The sequence below is a fragment of the Tribolium madens genome, unplaced genomic scaffold (genome assembly GCF_015345945.1).
Source record: "Tribolium madens isolate multiple individuals breed KSU strain unplaced genomic scaffold, Tmad_KSU_1.1 Scaffold_2;HRSCAF=44;Tcas5.2_LGX, whole genome shotgun sequence".
In the NCBI taxonomy this organism is placed as follows: Eukaryota; Metazoa; Arthropoda; class Insecta; order Coleoptera; family Tenebrionidae; genus Tribolium; species Tribolium madens.
Window position 1 is genome coordinate 2,477,039 of NW_025400995.1, and position 18,164 is coordinate 2,495,202.

General features: G+C 32.7%; 1 protein-coding gene across 1 annotated transcript in view; it reads right to left on the reverse strand.

Moving 5' to 3' along the window:
• Window positions 1-18,164, reverse strand: part of LOC123006694 (slit homolog 1 protein-like) — a 70,172-nt gene that overhangs the window by 16,282 nt on the left and 35,726 nt on the right. The window contains exon 2 of the mRNA XM_044401373.1: window positions 14,671-14,791. The gene's annotated coding sequence lies outside the window, so the exon portion shown is untranslated. The remainder of the gene's footprint in view (window positions 1-14,670; window positions 14,792-18,164) is intronic.

An 18,164-nucleotide genomic window follows, 5' to 3' on the forward strand; every position in this document is an offset into this window, starting at 1 on the left:
TTTTTGAAAAAAAATCAAAAATATTTTTTAAAATTGTTTTCAATTTTTTTTTTAATTAGCTATCAACTCATGCAAAATTGTAAAGAAAGCTAAAAAAATGTTTTTGTCATTTTGACGAAGATTAGACAATGTTCAGAAACAATATGTACAATTGTTCCTTGCAAAACTTTGATCAATCGGTCCAAGAAAACGGTTCGATGGATCGATTTAAAAATTAACACGACTATAGTGAATACATTAAGCTGTAAAAATACCTAAAAATATTAGTTTCCCCATCAATATTAGTGAATACGCGGTTAATTTACTAAAACAACGCAAAAAACAACTTTTTTCTCTTTTCTTTAAATCAATGTTGAGAGTGAAAAAAAATTCAGAAAATCATAAAAGGATCTTATAAGACATTTATTCCAGTTTTTAACACTACCCTTAGCTGTGTGTTCATTGGTTGCTGAGATATCGATGATCAAAGACAAGTGGATTCTTTTTCATTTAAAGTCAGATATCTCAGCAACAAATTGACGTAAAAAGAATATGAAAAAAGCATATTAAAGGTGAATAAACATGCTATCCAGCCTATGTATTGACTTAACTAAAAAAAAATTCCCACGTCCGTGGACTAAAAACAAAAATAAAAAAGTTTACAATTTTTTTTTCTTGTGTTATTACTTAGGATTGCGTGCTAGCCGTAACACACAAAAAAATTGCCAGAAGATTTCAAAACTAAAAACTTAAAGCTTCAAAATGTCTTTTTTTAATCTAGATACGACCATTTTTCGATGAGATACAGCCTTTCAAGAATCACTAAAAAAATTAGACTCCTTTAATTTTTTGGAATAGTGAGTAAAAATTTCAAAGTTATGAGAGTTTAAATTTTGCACTTTGGCTCTATTTATTTCTGTTGGAAAAATAATTTTCCAAGTTTTTTTGCTAGAGGCTGTTAGGAAGCTCTATCCTAAATTGTAACTCTATTTAATGTTATTTATGGCTTTTATTGGCAAAATTTTTGTATCTTTACTAAATAGCTATAAAAAAAAAAAAACATACACAAGTATCATAAAATATGTCAAATGCCAAATTTTTTCCATGTTCCTGGTATCTTACGTGAAATTTTCCTCCAGGGCGCGAGTTCTAACACACCTTGTATATATCTCCGTCAATAAATCACGTTCGGACACTTTGTGAACTATCTAGTTAGCGTCAATTAATTTGACTTTAATTAATACACATTTTGACAGTAACTGTCAAACGTTTGGAACATCTATTTTACGAAAATCTCATTTGATGTCGTCAATCTAAGTTCAGCTCCCCACTATGATAAAAAGTTTCAAGTCTGGAATTTGTTTAATTAATAAAATATTCAGACGGTTTGAAGTAAGCACCACGGTAAAAACCAAATTGCTTGTATTTTGTTGCTTTAGACGGCATTATTCCAGAAATACATTGTTGGAGAATTACATTATTAGATGACGTCTGCTATAGGAGTCTCGTACCTACGTACATATTTAACATTAAACAGGAAAACAATGGCTCTAATTGAAACATTCCTAGTGCAAAAGAAGACGACTAGTTTTAACCTCGTTTGTAAAAGCTAAAATAAAATATCTCCAAGAGATAACAAAAAGTATGTAGAGTATTAATAGATAGAAACTGAAGTTTTTCGTGTTGATACTGTTAATTTTTGTTGGAGTAATTGGTAAGAAAAATATCGTTGTTTGAGTTAGTTGTCTTCTTGGCGTCAGCATTGTTATTTATTGTGTAAATGGGTCGGTGGAGCAAATTTGTGTTGGGTGGGGTGACATCCTGCTTGTGAAACTAATTGAAATGGTTCCTTTGGAGGCGTCGCAATGCATGTGACACTCGAACTCGCAAGTCGGCACCAACAAACAGTAATGTCGGTTGCAGTGAGTTTGCGGGTCACGTTCCCTCTGTAACGGTGGTAACCCCTGCGGCTTACTCTCAATTACGGACATATCAAGTTCTTCGGCCCCGCGCGAGCCGTGACTCCTTTTATCCCTGAGTCAATCAGTGGTGGCTGGACAAGCCGGGTAAAGCGCCATTTTCACGAAATAAAAATATGTAGTCATCCAGGTCACGTGAGGGGCTTTGTTTCGACGCTATTTTGGGCATAGAGTCGAAAAGGCGCTTTTTCAGCAATTCGGAGATAACCCTGACGACCTTCACATTTCAAATATCCGATCTATCTATTGTAACGACGGAGATATATAGCACTTGGGATAAATTGATTTTTGCTCCTTCTTTACGAGAATTACCAACTTTATGTTTATAATAAAAATTTATCACCGCTTATCAAAGGCTACAAATTTTAAAAGTTGGACCTTTGCGATGTTACGATGTTCCAGACAATTAAAAACAATGATTAACTTTTTGACACGTTTATGATATTTTTAGCTAGATTTTCAGAGGGAGGAAATGGAATGACAGATATCTACCAAAGCAGATTTAGATCGTATCATATTTATACATTTCGCTCTGCTTTATCTTTAGAGCAGGAGATGAGACTTTTTCTGATAATGTTTTCGACGAGATTTCAACCTTTACGTTCTGAATTTACCAAATAAAACGCTTTCTCGACGTTGCGTTGGGACAAAATATTATATTTAAATAGAAATACGTGTGCGGAATTTTTTTTATTGCCACAACCATAAAGTTTAACTTTTGTAGACCACATACAGAGAAAACTATTGTCTGCACTTATATTTCCAATAAACTTTTTATTTATTTCAAGAGCAACTTAATTACAAGCAATAAATAAAATCCATCACGTTATGTATTTTGTTTGCAGTTCACACCCGCTATACATCATGAGAAACACACAGTTTATTATACAGCTAATTCTCTGAGCTGTTTCTATAAAAAGTGGCCAAATCTCAGAAAACAACACATTCGAAAATTAAATTTAAATTTTTTTTATAAAGTGAGCTAAAACTTGACGTATAAGCAAAATGCAGTAGAAAAGCTCATGTTTATGTATGTGGTATATAAAAATCTAATTTTAAAAACAAAAACCAGACCCATTATAATTCACTTATTTTTCATGTGTGCAATTTTATTAAAAGTCATATAGAATTTTTTACGTTGTTTTTATCCAGAGTGGAATGAGAACGTAAAAGAGTTAATTAGTTATAGTCAGAAAAATAGTTTGCATTTTTCGTTTTTATGTAACAAATTTTCCGGAAAAACCATATATAGTTTGTGATTTTCGGCTTTGATTCACCCTCATTTTCTTGATTTGGGGAAAGTTTAAAAGCTTTCATATTTGGGTTGGGAAATTCAATATTATGTCAATATTTGTTCCAGAACTGTTTTGTTATTATTATAAAAAAGTCTATTGTCCACACATAGCAGTTGTGTAAAGTTATTTAAATTAGTCGGTGATTTAGTGTTGCATGTTTATGGGATTTGGAGTCATTTTGTGAAGTCAGCTGTCGTCGTTAGTATCCTTTTGGTTGAATGTGGATTTTATAAATACAACAGCCTCTTGAAATAAATGTCGGAGTTGAGTGAAAAAAAAGCTCGTTGTTTTTTTTTAGTATTAACGCAGCTTGAGGTGCATTGTGACGCCGATGTCTCGAGACAAGATGATAGATGGAGCGCGAGTGGAGTAATCCTCTGGTACACTTCATCCGTATCACAGCAGTAGATAGCAGGAATCGTGTCGCGAAGTCCGCGCCGAAGCGTCAACAACACTAACTGTGAAAATTGCGATCCGGAGAATAGACTTATAAAATCTAAATGACTGCGTTGGCATAATGAAGCGCTTTCAAGCCGGCTCCCTACCACGAGGCGATGTTTTCATTTCCACAATTAATCATCTCCATCTCTATCGAAAATCTAGCGGAGGGTCCTCGCATTCACAGTCGCTCGAACCAGTCCTGGCTAACGACATCCTTCATCCCGACGACAATCTGGAACGTCTTCCCCCATTTCTTATTTCCAAACTTCACCCTTCCCGGCACTTTCCCTAATCATTTCGAGTTTCAAATTACGCACCCGAACCGATCGCCCGACATGTTAATAACCCTAGAATATTTTCCACAAAACGACATTTAGCAAAACACAGGACTCCCTAGAGCGTTAAAAAACTTGTTAAAATATCCTTAAATAGTGAAGTACATAGAAACAATTTATAGTAGTTATAAAGAAGTGTAATAAAGAGCAGCCATAAATAGAGATTAAAAGATTCAAAGAGTTATTGATTGTGTTAGGGCAATTTTTATAACTCATGACCGAATCCTCGTCTTTAGTGAGCTTTTAAAGCCGTGCATATTTATATCGGTTCGGTTTATTCAAATTATTACAAAAAGCGCATTTCCAGTCGTGCGAGTGATATTAGAAAACGCGTCCCTAAACCACAAAGGATCAGATCAGCGCAATATTATCCTGGTAATTCAAAACTAGAGCTTTTAGTGTTCTTTCAAACAAGGGGATTTAGTAAGCTAATAAAATTTTCAACGAAAATCCGTCAGAAAAACAAAAATAATTTTTGATAAAGAGCTGTTTCTGTATATAGAGTATACTCGTACAGTTCAATAAAATAGCTGCTCTGAATACTTAAATTAATTGGATGACTTTTTTCCCGATGCAAGAACTCACAGATTCCACATCCACCTGAGGGCTTATTTTCATAAAATAATGAAAATGCTTTATCAACAAAAACAAATTTTCGAGCTTAATCTTCTAATTTAGAAAAAAGTATAAAAGACTTTCAGTTCAGTAATTCCATTAGCGGAAATTCCGTAATATCACAATACAATTTAATATTTTCCTGGATGGGGAGATTAGTGCATCAAGGGTCTAGTGTGAGTCAGAATATTACATATTTGTAAGCAAAGGTTCTCAAACGTGGCGATAAAACGGACATTTCATCTCCATATTTTAACTCGTGACGTTTTATACGACCAAAAATCAATGCGGACGTGAAGTTTAAATCTGAAATTTTCACAAGCATTTTTATTTTATGGGCACTCGTGTTATCTTTCAATTTATAAAACTATTACATGGCGAAATTTATTATTTTATGTCCCGGCCACCAATCGATAGCAAGATTTTCCACAAGCGCTAATTTGTATTAAAAAATTCAAAATTGTTTCGAGTTTGTAAAAATAAGTTTTTAAAACTTTTCTACCGATTCGAACAATTACGATTCTTTCATAAATTTGCAGATTAATGTAACGTCAAAGCTCGGTTTTTTTCTTTTAATTTTAAATCATGTTGGAGTTCGTACAACAAGCCGTTGACGTTGACAAATTACGTCGAAATTTACTGTTTATGTATTTTGCTCTAAATATTACTTACAACAATCGACATTTTATTAATGATCCGATCCCAACCACAAATGCACCAAAATTGATTAAACCTCAAAATTTTACAACCGAAACTGAAAACCCCAGTTGGAAAAAAACAAGAATTTAAATAACTTTGAAGAGATTTTTACGACTACTTTTCTCCCAAAAGTTTTTTCATGCGTATGGATCCAGATTTTATTGTAGCCTCTAAACGTTTATTCGGATATTTTTACATTCTCCCTCAAAAATGATTAGTTCCAATACTGCCAACGCTGAATTTGTAATGATTTAGTTGAAAAAATATCCACTATTGTTAAAAAACAGGTATTTTTTAAATAGACTAATCCATTATGTCAAATGTTACTTCCAACATACGTTCCTAAAAATATCTTGTCTATTTATTATCCAGAAACAAGACACATTTTATTGGACAATTTAGTCAAGATTAAATGCGTAGTGACTACCGATGCCAAAATTTCGTAAACATGTTGTAAACTTTCTTGATGGTTTGAAGCTCAGAGGAATGTAATATTTTTTTGGGGAAATATTTCCATTTCGATTGATGCATCGCTGCAAATGGAAACAAAAAGGGAACATATACGAGCTCCGACTAGGAATGATATTTAAAGCGAACGAAACACTGACATGCATTAACATAATACATTTCAAACTATTCTGATTATATTAAAAACAGGAGCTGAGTCAAAGGAATAAGACGTTTCATTTGTAATAAATGCATTCATTTTTTGGAATGACTTTCATTCAACAAAATTAATGATGTTCGAATGTATGCTGTAAACTTTCAACACATCTATTAATCATCAAACAAGCCATCGACTAAAACACTTTTCAATATGCTGTGTAACGCGCTGAATTTTTTATGATTAATCCAAACATTGACTTGATTTATCAGCGTGTCTAAGACCCTTAAACACAGCATAGATAATTAAATGATTGTCCCGAAATAAAAGAAATTTGCATTGTCCCTGCCTAATGGCCTGTTTGTGGTATTTAGGGCCGTCCTTCTCATTATTTGTGATTAAAAAATTTTAATCAAACTTTGATCAGTGCTTGGAACACGACTTGAAAACCTAAAATTTACTTATGTATTGTTTGAAAGACCTGACTGTGACACTAATGAGATTCTAATAGAATAGATTCCATTGAAAATAAAATGTTGACCCAAATTCCCTCATTTCTCTTCCGACGACTTATTATATTAATTTTCTGCAAAATGTTTTGATATTCGACTTGAGAGACGAGCCTTAATTAATGAATATTTTACATTTATTTGTCTTTTAAGTTTTTATGTCAATAACAAGTGCAGCGTTTGTTCCCAAACCCAATATTATCAACTCTATACCTTCATGTTATGATTTTATGAAATTTGTCGTTTCGTCACAGTTTGCTCCGACTTTCCTTCTCATATTTATATGATAAATAGCGTCTCGGATATTTAAAGTGTGACACCTGTTTTCACCTTACAACCGATATTTTTTTGCAAGAACTTTTCCGTTCAATTTGAAGAGATTCATTGTTTCATTGTGAGATAATAGCTTACATAGAGCGTTAATAGATTTTTGTCTAATTCATGACTGCTATTGTAGTCCCGACAACTGCCGCTTCTATTTTATTTAAAGACTTTTGTATGGTAATATTTATTTACACTGAAATGCCATTATATACTGGATCGAAGCCTTTGCTGAGTATTTTTTCCAGCTTTTGTAGAATGTTTAATTGAATAGTGGTGGATTGTGGATGTATCGGCTTTTTTCGCATTACATCGACTCGGGAAATTTTAAATTTTTGATGGAAAGCACTTGTTCACCCAAGATAATAAAAAAATATTGTAATTCAAATTAATTCTATGACATAGAAATAATTGTACATTAGATATTTTTATTGCTTATTATAATTAATGCAAATATTATAACAAATAATTCGTAGATCCATTGAATTTTAACGTGTGGTATTTTTCCAGAATCTTTGTACTAGCAGTTTTGGCGTAACGCATTTTGATAATCCTCACTATGTTTTTGTGAAATATCGCTTGGGGCGTGTTCTTTGACTTTGTGATATAAAATTTGTGTATATAATGAATGGAGTGATGCTGGAGCTGCAGTTGTAGTGATTATTTTGAAGAATGCTTGTAGTGTATTGTAGGGCGTGTGTTGATTTGTTTGTAGTGTTGTTGTAAGACAAAGAAGTACGAGTGTAAGTAAATTCCGCGAGGGCGTAATTTCGTTATTCATCAACAGGCAGACCGGCAGTCTCGGTGTCATTACGATTGTGTATTATGCTTGAATCTGAGGGGTTGGTTGTCTCAGGGCGACATGATGTAATTCCCCAAAGTATTGTGAAGGGTGGCGGCGGTGGTGCGCCTTAGGTGGGCAACTATGCAAAATGGGCTATTATAAATGCCGTTTTATAAATTGCATTTTACAAGTCAGCGGGCACGACTCACATGCATGGCCGAGATCTGAGATCCGGCAGTTTTCCTTTACGGATGAGGTCCGCTCGAGAGGACACACAGTGGAAAAGCGTGCCTCTCCTCCAACAACTAGATTTTTATCGCCGAATAGGATCAGACGGTAGGGATATTCGCCATTATGATGATATTCGATTTGGATCCGCGCTGCGCGATTTCCACGGTATGGCATCATATGGTCGGTCAATCGGAAATCCCTACGGATACGGCTCGTAAAATCAAAAGCTATGAATTAAACAGAGAACGCTTAAATCACAACTCTACTATTTCAAAGCTCGTTTCCATCCTCTTTAAAACCGGTACTAAAACACTCCTCAAATCAATCAATCTTCCTTCTCTATTAACTTTATGCTGCACTGATAACGTCCCTGATATCTTCGCTTTCTTACAACTGCCCTGACTGACACTATTCCTATCATAAATCACACCCAATCACCAACATCTAACTCTTTGATAAACGAAATCGCACACCAGAAACGACAACCGTTCGACCACATAAAACTTCACCAAAAACAAACAAGCACAAAATACTAGACGGCAGAACACAGAAAGATACGGAAAAAAATAAAAGTTTTTAAATTTCGATTCTTTTTTCACAAATTCAATTTGTTTGCCAACTACATGCTTAAGGCAAAGAAATAATAATAATAACTCTTAACAATATTGGGAGTTCTGTGTTTATTCTAATCTTTTTTTAGTAACACTGCATTCTTCAAAATTGCTTTTAATGTCAAAGATGTCTTAAATTTTCTGTTACTCTATTTTCCCTTTCGAAAAAATGGATCAAATTCATCGTTTATGCTAATTTATTTTTCCACTTTCAAAGTAATTCAAAATTAGGCTTTTTAGTCAAAAACTTATTGACAAAAAATTTGTTATTTTAAATACTTCAAAACGACAAAACATTCTACATAAACTTTTTATTTATTATTACAAAAAAAATAAGGGCACAAAAAATTTCTTACATTTTTTGGTGATTTTTGAAAAATTATTTCCTTCATATAATTAAAAAATTATAATTACTATGGTTTCTGCCCATTTTACAGCGATTATTTGCAAATGTCAAAATACCACTAATATTACTAATATCAAAGATGCTTAGATGAGCAAAAATTTTCTATGCATAGATACGAAACATCGTGAATACAAACAAATAATTTGTGAAATTTTTGAAAATGATTTATCTCCTCTGTAATATCCCGTTTCGGAGTAAATTCTTTCGAAAATATTGAATCTGCCGTTGGTAGAAGTGTAATGATAATAATTTGTTCCAAAATTTATTATTTATTCTGGAAATAATCATGCCAAATATCTTGCGTTCTTAAAAATGGCCTGATAAAATTTTGACGTTTTTTATCAAAACGTTTTACTAAGAAGAAATATTTCTCGTCAATTTTTCACCCCCGGCTGATTGACTCGAGATATTTCTAAGCAAAACATTTTGACGAAAACGTCAAAACTTTTTCGGCTACTTTTATGCACTAGGGATATTACTGTTGACTCTACTTTAATGAAAAAAAAACATTTTAAAGCTTCAAGTTTCTAATCTTGAAATACGGTTATATTACATAATAGTTTTAAAAATTGGCATAAATTTTCTAAAAGATGATTTGTTGAAAAAATTTTTTTTGACTTTTAACATTGATTTAAAAAAAGAGAAAAAAGTAACTTTTTTAATTGTTTTAATAAATCTACCTCGTATTCATAAATATTGATGGAGAGACTAATGTCTCTAGATTTTTTACAGCTTAATGGAGTCTCAATAGCTTTGTAAATTTTTAAATGGATCCATTGTCAAACTGTTTTTTGGAACCGATTGATCAAAGTTTTACCAAAGAATTAAAGAAAGTAAATGTTTTTGAACACTGTGTACTCTTCATAAAAAAAACAATTTCTTTCAACTACTTTTACAATTTTGCATGTCAAATTTGAAAAAAAAATTCAATATTTTTTTATTTTAAAAAATTTGTAAAAAATCACGATACAAAACTGACTAATTTTAGAGAGCTTTTGCATGCCCCAATTTTTCTCATCTAAAATTAATTTCATTAATTAAAGGTTGATACCCCTAAGCTGTATTCAGCACTCGATTACGAACATTTATGCAAATCAAAAAAGTCAATTTTTTTTCCGAAACTTAACAGTCTTAATTATGTTTGAAAACTCAACAACTTGAAGCATTTTGCAACTTTGAACACGTACTATTTTCTTTACACTTTTTATTGCATATACATACATAAACCACATTTGTATTTTTTACTGTTGTTTATTGATTTTTTCTTTTGTTCTATACAAAAAATTATATTATTTATTAAATGTTCTGAATATTGAATACATTAAATACAAAAATAGAGAAAAAGAAATAGTTTTTCCGCGTAATTGTTCTCAAGTCCTGCAAGTTTTTTGTTTATGCACCCACTGAAAATATGAAAGTCGGTGCCCATGCTTTGCATAAGAAAATTGATTTCGTTTGTTGTGTGTGTATCAGAATGAGATATGAGTTTGTTTAGTTTCGTCAGTGTGCCATAATGATGATCCATAGTATCGTTTAATGGTTGCGAGGGTCTTACGCATGTAGTTAGTTTTTGGTCCGCTGCTAGGCAGAGAATGTGGTTTTGCTAAGACAACAGTTGTAAATTTATAGGGTGTTTACTTAGGTTTTATGTGTAGACAAAGGAAACCACAATAATGGCAGCAAAGTTAGTCTATCTTGCGCGAATGACTCGTTACTCGATTTTTTTCGTTGTTGATTGGTTCGATTTATATCGAAGACAGCTAGGGTGCGAATTCTCACGCACCGTTTTACTCATTAATTATATACCGGGAAGAAGCGACTCGTGCAACCGGCAAACCTCAATTACACCATTCCAGCAATTCCGGCGGTGATCGGTGACGGTCTTTGTCTCATTCCTCATAATTGTATTAGTCAGGATCAGTCTGTCGTTTCCCTAGTGGCGCATCGCTCACCGTCTCCACTGACCCTTTGCTCGCTTCGAATACAGATCACGCAACTTTGAACATCAATTAGTCGCACACCCCTATATTAATATCAGGATGAGGACGACAACCGTATCCGCTAAATACCTGGACTTCGCGTTTAAACGCCTCCCCAACTAATCATGGGATATAGCCTAATTTCAAACAATCGGTTATACACAATTCAAGCTCCTGCTGCGGTACACCGGTCAGATCATCCCTCGGGGATGCATTGACTTAGAACTATGTATCCACCAGGAATTCCTAATTTTGCTACCACAATAAAAAAAATCATCTCTCTTCTATCACACATCGAATATTTTTCACTCTCCGATATTTTCAATTTTTTACAAACTTAAGTACGTATTTTTATACGCACATTAGAAATAAGGTGAGAAGTAGAATGGAAATAATCCAAGAGATAACTTTTTCTTTGTGTATAAACTTTTGTACGAAAGAGTGTGTCAAAGTATCGCAAACAAATTTTTACATTTTTACTCATTTTAATTATAGAAATTTTGGCTAAAATTATTATATTGTACCACAAGGTAGAAAACAGATTTTTTATTGTCAAACTATTTCCTGTTTATTACCCGAGATGCCTAGCATCTTCTCTACCGTGTTTTATATAATATTTTCTTCACTACTACCACATTTCACCCAGAAATACAACGATAAATAATACAAAAAACTGTATTTATTAAAGGCAATATTTTAACTACAAATCTACCTACCTATTTTAATAACATGAAATAAGCCAGTTTTGACAAATACAGAAGAATTAGAAGTGGGGTTAATCTGATGTTTTTTAATAAGAAAGTTTAAGTCTTATTATTGAATACTAGGAGCAAAAAACAACTTCACAACCCCTCGACAAGCTAAATAATAGTACGTTTTACAACTAGTAGCGAAAAAAAATATTATTATTTACCTTCAAAGACACTAAAAGCTTCACTCATAAAATTTATTTTTAAGAACTGAACTAAATACTCAATTACTAGTTTATTGTTTCTGTTAGTTAATAGCTATTTATGAAATAAGTTGCAAAATGGAAGTCTTTTAAGCACGCGATGTGAAATTGACCACACGTCAAGTGCCTAAACACTTCTTTCGCAACGTGTTTCATACATGGTTTTTTCTACAATCACCAAAATTTTTTATAATAAATGGAAAATGTGACATTGACAAAAAGTTTTTGACGTTGTCAAATTGACAGAATTGCAAGGTTGACAAGTATAACAAAATCGATCTTGTTGCCGAGTTGTTGTTTACAAACAATAATTTGCGAAAAAATATCGGAAAGTTTGTCCACATAAAAAAAATCGGAAAAATGATTCCGATAATTTCTAGCAGCAGAAGCCTCTATGAATACCCTTATACCTAGAGAGATCAAAATCTATGTATCAAGCAACTTCAAATTTGAAATTTGGTGCAAGGAGAAAAAAAAAGGTTACCATCACGGAAAAGATAATTTTGGAAGACACAGTCTTGTGTTTGCCAATTTCTTCTACGTCTTCACGTGTTGAAATTATCACAGAGAATAAAAATTGTCAAAATATCTCGGATACAGTCTCATCGAATGTTTAATTTTCTAATATACATATTATAAATAATAAGCCGTTTATTTTGTGTTTTCTTGGCATTTGCTGAGTTTCTTTTCAAATAAAAAATGACGTTACATGACATTTCTTTTAGGCACTAGAGTCTAAAAGTATGTTCACTTCAAAACCATAACAACAATCTAAATATTAACTTTATATGTCGATTGTAGAAAAATGTTTGTAAACTACATTTGGATAAGAGATAATACGAGTCTCACAACGAGAAAACATTCCATTTTGACACTATTTGAACTCGCATTAGTCAAAATGTAAATCCATACATTTTGTATTAGTAGAGTTTAAATTTGTGTAATTTTGGTTAATAAAACGTTAGAGTAGGCGAGAGTATTACATTTGCCGTGTCGAATGTCGCAAAGTTCTTAGTACCGTTTTTGGCGACAGATTGAAGACAATTCGTTGTAAATAGTGAACGAAGTGACAGAGTGATGGACGTGACGAGTGAAAAACGGATATATGAGCCGTCAAAAATTGTCTTCGTTATAACATCTGGTCTTATCCAAGCCGTCGGACGTGTTTTTATTTGTAACTTTTGTTGGATTCTCACACGACGGTATAAAAGAGTTGGGAGTTGGTTAACGAATGTTTCGTGAAAGTTTTTTCGTTGATAAAATTAAAAGTGTCGATTTTTCATGATGATGGAACGACGGTTTTGACGTAAGGTTGGCTCCCCGATAAAAAACAATCACTAAACTGCTAATTAAATGTTCAGAGAAAATTAATTACTTGGATTTGAGAAAATTCAAAGTACTACAGGGTGGATTTTTTGCAACATCTGGAAATAAATCACAACAAAATATAGAAGTAAATGTGCATTAAGAGGGGCTGACACTTTCCCTTTTGTATAGAGTGAGATTTGAGATCTGTCAACGCAGATTTTAATTGCATTCATTTTGAATCTCACCCTGCTACAAATTATTTATGCAGAGTATCCCAACGACACGAAAATGTACGCTCACGATTTTCATATTTCAGTACATAGCAATACGGTTTTATCATTCTTATAAATTAACTTGCTTTTTTCTAAATGAATTTCGGTTTGTTGGAGGATGACATTATGTTTAAGGAATTACAAATGAGTGTTTAGTGTCAATGCGAGTTTAAACAAAGCAGCAAATTTCGCGTGTAGTCGCAGTCGTGACTTTATCAATTGGACTTATTTAAATGCACGTGGAATTTCGTGCTTAAGAATAAATGAACGTCATTAATCAAAAACAATACAGCCGGAATAAGTTGTTAACTTAATTGTAACTAGGAGTCGGCGATAAATCTAACTGGAAGTGTGCCGTTTTCGCGTATCTTATCAAAACCGCACTCGAAACCAAAAGAAATCACAATCTGCATCGGCATTTTCTGAAAGATCACAGTTTCAGATCAAACCCTCGATATTTCTATTTGTAATCTCTTTTGAACGAGTTGCCGAGGCGTCTATCAAGATCCCTTGCGGCCTCCTTCCGTTTCACGTATCAAGTTCCGACCTTGCATACCTTACTTACTCAGGTCCAGACTTAACAACTCTCGATAAAATTTTAAACAACCACAAATTTCCCAACTATTTTTATTGAAAACTCCTCATCTATTTAGCTTAACTTCAAACTCATTTTTAACATATCTCAACTTTACACGAGTTGAGAAACTTCGTCCGGAAATCATAGGAAATAACGAAATAAATATAGATGATTGCTTTTTAGAGTGACTAAATTGTTGGAGAAACGATTCGTTATTATGACCCATTATTTTCCTTCCAGTTTCGACGGATAACTTCAGATTTACAAATCGGTCGCTTTCAGCTGCTACATAATTATTCACGCAACAACTACCTTTTTAACTCAAACGAATTGTCAAAATTTTAAAAGGTTGATTACAAAATTACAATACATGTCGACGATAAAACTAAGCGGGCAATATGAAAACTTTTTCTCCACTTTGTTTTCAATTAATTTGTCGCCGTAAACTCGTTCCTACTTTTATATTTAGATTAAGGAAGAAGTAGTGCAATGGGAAAAAGAGTTGTTCGTGACGTCGCGATTGAGATCGTAAAAAAATTAATTAAGCAAAAATAAACGAGACGGAGTTTGAATATAAGCAGTATTTGGCGTAGAAGTTGTTTGGTGTTCTTTTGATGTATGAAAACCGACTTTGTGTCTGAATAAATTTTAATAGAAATGTGGAATAGCCGTCGGCCGACGTGTTGGATTCAAAATCAAATAGTTTTATAACGTTTGTTTGCTAACCAGAGATGATTTAGGCGTATGAAAAATTAAAATTAATTTGGGCTTACCTTTTCTATTTGTTCATCTGATTGCAAAACGATGTTATAGTCAATCCACTTATATATCCGAAGCAGATATAGATTCAGGTGAAAGCGGCGGCGTTTCAGTTGGGGGCTTTATTCCGTTCACCTGAAACAAGCAATATATTTCAGGGCTAGTCCTTTATTTGCGGCATTGGCGCGGCTTGTTTCTGTTTTGATTTGGTGTGATGTGGTTTGACTGTTGGAAAATGTTTCGCACGAGTGGAACTTTTGCAGAGAAAGGAGGTTAAACACAGACCTAAATGATAACAACATAACTTAATAACGGACCGTTCGATGAGTTTAGGCAACATTAATAAGTTTACAGAGCGCCATTAAACTTGTAAATGAAGCTCTATTGGGATACTGGAATAGTTACCGACAACACAATCATACGCGTAACGCGATTTCCGGATTACTCATTCACTAACTCCGGGTTGCATTCTATTAAGACCAGTTTCCAACCTACAATCCTCCAATCTTATTGCATTCTTAACTCTCTTTTCGGCTTTCTTGTCAATGCAATCATATCTCACTATGAGCTCGTAATTTAGCGTGACCCTAACCATAAACACAACGATCTCTCTTTATATTTTTTACAGTTTATTTTCACCCTACAGTCATTTTTATGTTTTATGTACACGCACGACGTGTCCATATTTCTTGCCTTATGGAGTGGGACTTAACACATTGCGAAATATGGATGCAACACTCCGCACCTCCCCAACCTTTAAAACACAAACGCATCCTATAATATTTATATTCCTAATGCACGCTCGCTACCCCAACAACAAGTGCAAATATTTACCGAATACAAATCACACCCACTCTTTTCTATTTTTAAAAAAACACCTATATGCATGGAAAGTCTTAAAAAAATTGAGAATTTTAAAAAACCTTTTTTTTCATTCACCCATTGCAGTTTTAAAAAATAAATTAATGCACAGCATATTTATTAAAACGTGAGTAACATATTTCTGGAAATAGATTTGCACGATAGTTATGTATTTATTTCATAAACGCTTTAAATTTTAAGGTGCAGAAATTAATCAAACTTTTGCTAGAAATCAAAGAGTTTCTAAATGCTAAATGTTCAATAAAAATACTAAAATTTTCTTAAAAGTTATTGTTTATCTTTTAGAAAATTTGTTTGTGTATAGAATAATTGTATTATACAAATACATGTTTCAGAGTCACTCTAAAATGAAATGAAATTTTAAAAGTTTAAATTTTTATAAACTAAATAAATTTCATGTCAAATAAATAATAATTTTTATTGCTATTATAGCTAGGAAACTCGATAGGGAGCTATTTGGTGTTTTCTTATCGATGAGCCTTGATTTAATTTGTGTTATTATAACTGGGGGTGTTGGGTTTGGGGTAAAAATCGTGCGAAAATATTTATTTATTCTCGCGGTGGGTAAAAAATCACGAAGAGGGTTGCGCAGTCGTGCGAAGGCATTTTGACTAATCGTCGTAGGGTCGACAAACGTGATATTTACAATGTGGATGAAAAATAGTTTTGTTCATTAGGTGTCGGGTCTGTTTGCAGCGAATGTGTTTCGCTGTGACAAAATTCGTACGCCTTTTCAGGAAAAGTGTTGTGGAAAATGTTGATGGGGAAATAAAACTCAATTCAACATTGAATTCCCAATAAAACGAGAATGGTTAACCTAACAAAAGCACTTTGCAATTTTGTGCCATTGTTGAATTATTGCAGTTGTAACCTAACAGAGAGACTGCACAAGTATTGAACAATTACTCTAATTTAAATTGAATCGAGTGATAAATTTATTATTTTGCCGGTAGATAAATATGTAAATGGAAATATACTTTTTAAACCACATGCTGGTAAAAAATTTAATTTATTTTATAGTTGCGCCCTAGTCTGACTTTTATTGATGTTTGTTTGAGTCGTAAGTAAAATCGTATTTGCAACAACACAAATTTGTTGGTTAAATTTGAAATTTCCGAATTATCGATTCAAACAACATTTATCTATTAAATTTGCATAGAATTTACTTCGAAATTTGTTTAATTATACTCTCTTCTGTTTACTTGAAACGTTGTGTTTTGGCCTTGAATCAATTCGTAAATACCGAATTTAGATAAAGAAAGTAATGAATTAATAATGATTTCACTAGTCGGTCATTTTGATAGGTCGGTTACAAATACAGGAACGTGAGTGGTGGTCACTGGGACTATTATGATTACGGCTTATTCTCTTATCGGTCGAGACTACACTGAAAACATGAAGTATCAAGTAATTGCAGGTTTTCTAGTCTAATCAATCAATAACTCAAACGACCCAAATATATCAAATAATTTTATTTCGTCAAATTTACTATAAATGTCTTGTGAGGTTGTCAATAATTCAATAAATTAAGTCGGAGGAGAGTGGATTATTAAAGATTAAAAAGAGATTTCGTCAGCTTTTATCATATTTTACAGGTTTGGCAGCCAGTGGGAAGTATACCTTATACCGTTGCTATAAATCACAATCTAACTCGAAAATTCTGTCATTAATATGAAACTTTAACACCGTTGGAAGTAAATATGATAAAATGTAAATCACGTAAAAATTCGGCAAAAATATTCTTAAGTCTGGGAAAGTTACGTTCTTTTTTAAATGTAGGCCTGCATGGAGCTTTGCATGAGTTATGACCGGCTTATAAATATCTATTAAAACTTTTCTTCAAGTTTTTCAAAACGCCGAACTTAAAAAATTATATTTTTGCTCGAATGACCAACTTGTTAATCGAATAGTTTGTCTATGGAAATTCTTGTAAACCGACTCGGTCAAACATTAAAGGGCAGATATTAAATTTGGAAGTTTGAACCTCTGATGAATTCCTGCAAACTTCCTTCAGTCTTAAATACTTTTCTACACAAAACTATAGTACCAAAGATCAAATTGCTGTACTTATTGTTTCTTTGACGAGAGAGTATAAAACCGTCCATTCTTTTAACTATCACTCCGGTTCTAATTAATATTTTTATGTAGAATAAGAATTTAATTAGGTCATTATTGTGACACTTTTTTGATAAATGATGCTAACAAGGTTAATTTATATGTCGATACTTCATTATTTTTCCATTGTTTAAACGAGTTTCTTTATTGAAAATTCTATCAAAAAGAAAACAATTAATTTTTCACTTTTACAGCGAAACAACACAGCTTTGATAATGCACACTTTGTCAAGTATTATTATCCAAAATGTTTCATTAATAAATCACTCCCCATCTAATTATCGCCCAATAATGAAAATTAAATATCAAGCAGTTTGACCTCGTTTAAACACACCATTTTTAAAATTAGCCAAATTAAAATTTGCATTGATACAGCAAAATTATGTTATTGTAGAATTATAAATATAAATACGTATAGCGTATCAATTAGAGTTAAAGTTATTGTGAAAAATGGAATGTAAAAAAATGATAATGGATGTTATGAAATTTCTCTCCTAAATATTGGAATTAAC